The sequence below is a fragment of the Gopherus evgoodei genome, chromosome 3, assembly GCF_007399415.2.
Source record: "Gopherus evgoodei ecotype Sinaloan lineage chromosome 3, rGopEvg1_v1.p, whole genome shotgun sequence".
Classification (NCBI taxonomy): domain Eukaryota; kingdom Metazoa; phylum Chordata; order Testudines; family Testudinidae; genus Gopherus; species Gopherus evgoodei.
The window spans coordinates 154,378,358-154,386,607 of record NC_044324.1 but is presented as its reverse complement, the minus strand read 5'-3'; positions in this window follow the sequence as shown (position 1 = coordinate 154,386,607).

Genomic DNA, 8,250 nt, shown 5'->3' with positions numbered 1-8,250 from the left:
TTTGGCACTTGAACTCAATGAAATAGTGCCAATCATAGAGAGGAGCTGTCTCCATTCCAGCCTCCCAGCCTGATGCCACAGAAGCTGACAGCTTCCAGTGGCACTTCTATGTGGTTCCAAGCTCTACCTCAGCAGAGGATGCATTGGTTCTGCAGATTCTAGCCCCAGGAACGTCCCATCCCCTCTGAAATAGGACTGCACCTCTGTAAACCTCAAAGTGATTCCACAGGGCCTTGTGACAACTAAGTGGGCATATTTCTCTGGTCACCACAAGCCAGCTTCACAAACCACCAACACTCTCATCAGCTGAAGGCAGGTGCTTTTTCCCCTCTTTAGACTATTCTAATAACATGCCCATCCTTCCTCCTCGAGCAATGCCCCCACTTTAAATGTTTGCAAGTTTTAGCAACTTTAGGGAAGATTTTAAATAGCAACTACTAGTTACTGATGGCATAAAAAGTATTTTAACTATAACTGTAAGATATGAATACATCATCCTGCTTCTTACCAAATACAGAACACGTTAATTGAATACATCTGCCTTCTCTGCATCATGATTGATGGTTTTATCATGGTTGTCTAGAAGTGGACCTATAGTATTGCTGGGATTTCATGTGTTCCTGATGTATTTGAAGTACTGTTTCTCACTATCCTTAGCCCTATTGGCTGTAGATTCTCACTGATTTCTTTATCAGCTGGCTGTGTTTCCTAACTGCTGATGTGTGCTCATTACTCTCAGCCTCTCATTTTTTCATCTATTTATATATAGTAACTTCTTTCACTCCCTTCTTAACCAAGAAGGTTTTTTAACCAAAGCAGTCTTCCTTCATGATTGCTAATTTGGTGTTTACTAAACTACTAACACCAATAATTAACTATACACAGCAATCATAATTTGCTAGAATCACAGAAAAGGAAAGGTATATGGAGAGTAACAGACTTCAGTCGAAGAATTATGTATCAATTCCCTAATTAAAGATGCATTAGCAGGAAAAAAAAACCCTTATAATTATGAAAGACATTTTTATAACTCTTTGAGGATTAATTTATTACTCATATTTTCTTTGCATTGAACTTTTTCATCCAATGTTTTCTTGGTATCTATCTCAGAATAAATACTTAATGTTATGTAATACTACATAATATATTGCATTGTTATCATAGTGCCTGTATGCAAAACATTTTGCTTAACAGGCTCTAAACTTTTTCCTTTTCAACTAGGTAATGTCAGATAGTGGGATGGCACTTTAAGAAAGTCTGGGTTTAGCCCTCATCTCTGACTATGGAGTGTAATCCTGTAAGGACCAGAGAAGCTTACCTTAACTCCTATGTAAATGTAGCCCTATATGGAGCAGGGTAGGATAAAGCAGGATTGCTGCGGGGAATAAATAAGCTCCTGCAAAAAAACGTGACTCGGGAAAAGGTGTGATTGAGAGATTGAATTTGGGTTTAACAATTTTGTTTGAAGTAATAAAACCAAGGCTGTGAAGAAATAAGACTGAAATCCTGTGGCTGGAGAACATTCTTTGGTATATGGACTTGTGAATTAGCCCACTGGCTTGCAGGTAACCCAAGCAAAATACGGAAATGTGTGGATGCAGCCTCTGAGAAATAACAATTCTCTGTCTTCTCCAAAACTTGCAAGAATGAGTGACCATTGCTGTAGGATATTGGAATCCAGACTGGCAACTCCTTGCAATAGTAAGGCTAAAGCTTGGTTAATAGTAACAGAAATGGTAGAATTAGATTTGTCTGTCTTCACTTCTTAAATAAGAACACCAATAGATAATTTCGATGTTCACAATATGCTATTTGATTCCTTTCTTTGATTCTCTAATATTCCCATTTTTCACTTTTTTCCATATTTCCAATTTAATGAGGATATTCTAGCAAGTTGTCTTAAAAACCTAAATTGGCTTAGGCCAAGTTAGTGTGTGAAAGGGTGATGACCTGAACTAATAATTTCATAACAAGGAACTTTAAGGTTGCAAAGTTAAATACTCTTAAGTTAGGAAATGACAGAATTAAGGCTGCCTATGGCAACTTTCATTGTGTTTCCTTGTGTGTATTATGTGATCATGCTATTTCTATTGACTATCTGCCTCGTTCGTTTCACAGGAAGGATTTCAAGTAAAACGTGTAAGTATTTGCAGAATTAGGAACTAAGGGTGTAGTCACTTCTGCTTATTTCTCCTCCGCCCCTAATTTTAGGGTGCTTCATGCATGAAATTTTCCTGGAGTACTTGAGCACAAATCTCCAGCAAGGAAGTGAGAGGATAAGTAGCTTCATTTGTATGATTTCAGGCTGTATTCCCTTCTTGTTTGCTAAAATACAAATATTTACAGATATTCCTACCCCACACATAAGACTGATCCTCTCCCCTCAAGTGTTCATCTTTACCTATTGCAGATGCCATTGTAGGGAGCTAGTGTTTCAGTGCAAATACGAAAGGGTGGGTTGCATCACCAATTGCTCTAAAGTGCTTGCAGAGGAGTGGTCAGAAGAGGGACAATATTGAGAGTGAAGAAGAAAACTCGTAGTTCCCAAGAATTCAAAGGGAGGAGATTTGGCTGCAGGCTTTTTCCACACAGCCTCTCATAGAATTTCGGAAGCCATTAAAAAATTGGAAGGAGACTTTAGATTCCAATAGTCCATGTGTACTAGCAATAGAGGGCAGAGTGACTTATGAAGAAAAGCAATGTTAAGTTTATTCTGGGTAGTGTGAAAGGGGTTACAGTATGAGACAGTTAATTCTAAACTTCTGGCAGGTGTCCTGATTAATGACAATATAATTCTTCTTCAAAAACTGGTGGGGAAAAGTTAACTTTCTTTGAGTTTGTGTTTTGACTTATGAAAAGGGTGATGTTAAAAATCTCCACCCACTCCCTTCCCCTTTCTTGATTTAACTTCAGAGGAAAAATGACCCTCCTTTGTATATCACTAAAAGCTCTCCTTGTTTCCTTCAAATTCTCTGGTGCTTAAAATGCAATTAAAGTGTTCTACCTGCCTCACTCACCCCTATCCTTCCCCAAATGGTTACAATTTAATTGTGCCACTTTGACATTTAGCACTAAGTATTATCACTGTTTGAGAGACAATTTGTTCAAAATGAAACAGTACTTTTATTCTAGGAGTAGCGGTGGTTATCCTCCCAGATGCCAGGCTGGGAGTAATAGAAATTAGTGTGGAATTTGTCACTGAGAATAACGCATCTGAAGAACTTAGCCTTTGTTTCAATATGCAAAGTATCTGTGAAAAGTGTGTGGTGTGATTTCTTCGTAAATGCCTCCCCCACCCTTTTTTTTGGTGGTTATTGATAATTCTCTGACACCATTTCCCAGCATGTTTGGAGTCAGGGTGGGAATGGAATGGAGAGAAACGCCTGCTGAGGCCAATAGAGAGGCTTCTAGATGAGGGGTGGGGATGGACAAACCACTTCCTGGGCTAATGGTGAACTAGGGCTGTGCTGCCCCCTGAGTGGGAGGGGACAGTGTGACTCAGACCAAGACAAGCTTTCAGTTTTTTGTCTTTTGAGCTTGGCAACTGAGAGAGAGAGAGACAGACAGACAGAACAGCTTGAGGGGGGAGTCTGATTAACTCCCCTTCCCTACTACGGGAGTCTTTGGACTGCTGTGGAAAAGTTGCATGGATCAGGCAATTTCAGTGGTGGGAAGACCTGCATCCACAGTTGCAGCCAGAGATCTGCCTGGTGCTGGCTACCTAGAGCTAGCTGAGGCCTCCACGGGACTCCAGATTAGGGAGCCTGGTAGGAGCCAGGGTGCGATCCACAAAAGGACTTAGGGGTTGCAATGCTGAGCGTGATGACGAATAACTTTTAGGCACCTAAAAAAATCACATGAACAGTGCCACAATCCACAAAGCCAAGCTGGGAGCCTAGGCTCATCATACAGTGAATGGGGGAAGAGAGGCACCTCAGAACATGAGCCACAAAAGCAAACATGCTCTGGGGGGAGCCACTTAAACTATATGACAGGTTTCAGAAACTAGCTGAGGGAAGATACCAGCCAGAGGGGGTATGCTAAGTTCTGCCCCCTCTCATGGAGATAAGCATCTCCTTGTAGCTTTGACTTTGGAACCTATCTCTGCTTAGTAGTGCGCAAACAGAACCTGTCTCCTGGAGGTGCCTTGGCCACCCAAGCTTTTTCTGTGAGAATGAGTTAAGTGCCTGCCTCACTCCACACACACGGGCTGCCAGCGGTGGTTCTTTGTAACTCGCAGCCCAGTCATTAGAGATGTGGGAAACCCAGGTTCAATTCTTATTTCTCAGAGGGTGCTCTAACCACTGAGGTAGGGGATAGCCTGATGTGGGGCTTCCCAGTGTCTTCTGTTGAAGCTTTCCACTGTAAATAGATGAGTGATTGGACCCAGGATCTCCAACCTCCCAGATGGATGCCCTAACTGCTGGACTACGGAGTCATTCTCTCTGGCCCAGTGACTACTTAAGTATTTATCCACAGTGGAACTCTCTCTCACACCCCTCTCTTTCCCTCCTCCACCAGCCAGAGGTTGAATGGGACCTGATCTGGTAGATGACCTTTGAGCACATCTACCAGATTGGGCCCTACACAGGAATTGGGCAGTTGAGTTTCTATATTCCCCAGTTTATGAATTGTTCTGGGGCTGAGGCCAGAGAGAGATCCAGATGCCTAGAGGCAAGAAGCAGTGTGCATGCCTAGAGGTGGGAACTTGTACCCCGGAAACTTACTCATCTAGTTAGTTTAGGTACTTACAGGGTTCAATGGGAATTCTCTGGATTGCAGAGGAGCCAAAACTGGGACTTGGGAGTCTACTGTGATGAAATGGGGAATCTTCTGTAATATTTTTATTAATCCTTTGTGTGCCCTAGTTTCCCTTATGTTTCACATGGCTACCCAGTGATGAGGGGAAAAGGACTGTTTGCTCCTAGGGCAGGCTAAGAGACATAGGTATGAATATTGTCTAGCTGTCTGAGGCTGACTGGATCATTAAAAAGGACCAGCCAGGGCTGGCTCCATATCAGTGGAACAGTGTTTCTCAACCTTTTTGTTCTGGAAATCCCCTTTGGACTTAAACCTTAGGAAAAAATTGCAACCCTCTTACTTCGAGCCTGGGGCTCCAGCCTTCAGCCTGGGCTCCCCCCAGAGCGTGAGGATAAAGCACGTATATTAGCTTAGTGGGGGCCTCTGTGGCATGGTGCCCTGGAAATTGCCCTGCTTTCTGCCCCCTAATGCTGGCCCTGCTTTTGACCCTCCCCGCCCTACCCCTACTCTGACCACCCCCCCAGTTACAACCCCCAGGTTGAGAAACACTGCAATGGAGAATCTGAGAAGACAATGGAAAACCTAATCACCAGGAAGTTGACACCTAGTAACCAAGGAGGTGGAGGAAGATGGATTTCCCTGCTTCTTGGCAGAGAAGCTGAGCAAAGTCATCTAGCTTGAGAACAAATGACTGGGAAGTGTAAGGTGGGGGGACAAGGGTCTTGCCAGGAAACAGTCCAAGGAAGTCAGACAGAGATAGTCTGAACACGGAATTCGCTACACCTTGACTGGGCTCTGGGCTAACCAGATGGACTTGGACTATGATTTAACTTCCATTCTCTAAACTAACGTAAGGGCTTCTATGCTGTGGTCCAGTTGACTAATGAACACTATTGTTTTGACAATGCTGTTTGAGTGTCACTGCAAATACTGGCTGAGGTGCACTAATCTCTGAAGAGTGTACAAGTCTCTATCAGGAGTCTATCTCAGTTGAATTCATTGAACAGAGATCACTGTATGAATCAGGAGTGTTGGAGCCCCAGAGACATAGTCTTAGGAGTCTGTACGGCCAGGTGACCTATCATGAAGGAAGAGCAAGTCCCCTGGGTGGGGGGAGGTGTCTGGCACGCTGAAGGGATTCTGCCCAGGGCTGAAGATGTAGTAAAGGTTCTTTGCTGAAGCCAGCCAATATTCACAGCACTGCAGTACTCCTTCCTGGACTCAACCTCAGTACGCCATCTGCTTAGAATGGTGCCTGAGAGGGGGCTGGGGTTGGGAGGCAGGGAATTGATTGATTTGTTAATGTTTAGTAGAGATTCTTATTAGTTAAATCCTAACCCTTTCCTCCCCCCAGATTGTATCTTCCCAGTAAAGTCCCCCTTTATTATACAGTTGATTTTGAGTGTTATTTCTTTGCTGGGGTTTGTGTTGAAGTTCTTTATTGGTTTGGGGGTACCAGGTTTTGATACTCCTTGTGCATTGATAGCAATATTCATTTTCCCAAAAGACAGCACATCTTATATCTTAGGCACAGTGGAATTGTGAAAGGTTGAGGAACCTGCCATCAGAAAAAGAACCCGGGACCCAACCCATGCAAAGAGAGGGGAGAAGCCACTCCAAATAGCAAGTACCAGAAAGGAGGCTTGATCTGCATCTCAGGGGAAGGGCTATAAGACTCTTTATTAACCTGTTGCCATGCCTGGTATGAATCACACTTGAGAGGGCCAATCTCGGGTCAAACTGTCAAAAAACTGGGTAGACACCTCCACACTGGTAGTATATTCTATAATTAGATTTAACCAAACCAGCAACAAATGTGTGCTCCTGGATCACTATACTAGCTTAACATGGAGCCACAGATAGTCCTCTTAGACACTCCAGCCTCAGGGCCGGCGCTACCATTTAGGCAGCCTATACAATCGCCTAGGGCGCTAGCAGCATTGAGGGGGCGGCATTTTGCCAAGGGGGCGGCAGCTCCACCGGACCCGCGGACCAACGGACCCTCCGCAGGCATGCCTGCGGCAGCTCCACCAGAGCCATGGGATCAGTGCGGGGGGCGGCAAAATGGCCATGCGCCTAGGGCACAAGAAACCCTGGCGCCGATCCTGTCCAGCCTATATTACCACCCAGACAAACTGAACTTTTGTGATGATGGCGGGGTCAGTCACTTACCCAGGTCATTGGATACTCAGGACCTTACACCAAAGACAATGCTATAGGCAATCCTTGAGTTAACTAAAGATTTATTAACTAAGAAAAATAAATTCGTTACTAAATGGTTTAAGTAAAATACATTACAGTTGGCAGAGCTGTAACAAGGAATTTTTGTGCCCAAGGTAAGGGCCAACACCAGGCTCTTCGGTGGCGGGTCCCTGAGTCTCTCTCGTAGGGAAGGACCTGCCGCTGAATTGCCACTGAAGAATGAATGAAGTAGCGGGGGCAATTCGGCAGCAGGTCCTTCCCTCCAAGAGGGACTCAGAGACCCGCCGCTGAAGAAGCAATAGCGGTAGAGCTGCCGCCAAAGCGCCATCAATTGCTGTAGACCTGCGCCTCTCCACTTTGCACGCCCAAGGCAAGTGCCTCACTCGCCTTGCCCTTGTTACGGCACTGACAGTTGGATCAAAGTGTGTATTTGAAAGCGATAGCAGGGATGTTAAATCTGCCAGAATTCACCCCCTCCCTCCCCATGCAATCAGGTAGGAGAAAGCAACTGGAATACAGGGAGCTGCAAAAACAAAAGGGCAGCAGTGGAAACTAGTGTGTTTGTTGCTTCTTAAAGAGAAGTGGAGTAACAGAGCAAAAGGACACACTGCTGTTTACTGGTACTGTGACATTCAAGGAGTTCAACTGGAGATGCCAGTATCTAAAGTGTTTGAACTTCTAAAGACCAAAATTCCACAGTACAAGTTTCCAACAGAAAACTATGTGAGGCAAAACTTCATCTCAGTCTTGATGAACAAAACAAATTTCCTCCAAGAGGTGTGGGTCAAAGTAAAATGACTTTCATGGTTTCTCCCTTCACTCTCCAAAATAGCTTTTGGTAAAGTGTTTAGCTTGCTATGCAATTGTAGGTCAGCCTGGAATTTCCAAGCTCAGAGCATCTATGCTCGTCTCCAGTTCAGCTGTCACTTGCCATCAGAATTCCAATCAGTCAGCTGTACTCATAAATGCTGATGTCAATGTCACCTGCTAACTGTGCTTCCATCTAGGCTAGACTGAGAGAAACAAAAAGTTATTCTTTGCAAGGGAATGTTGTTGAAGAATGACTGTTAGGAAAGTCTCTTCAGGGAGGCTTTATGCAAGAGAACAATTAAGAACTTGAGCCTAAGAACAATGAAACAATTTATAGTTTTTGTATAGGCTTTGTAGAATTGATATCTTGGGTATGTATTTAAAAACTGCATTCCTTTTAAGTCTTTATTTGTTAATTTTGTGTCACTTGATAGTCATGCAGCACTTGCTCATACAGTCGGGGTTAGAAAAAGTAGT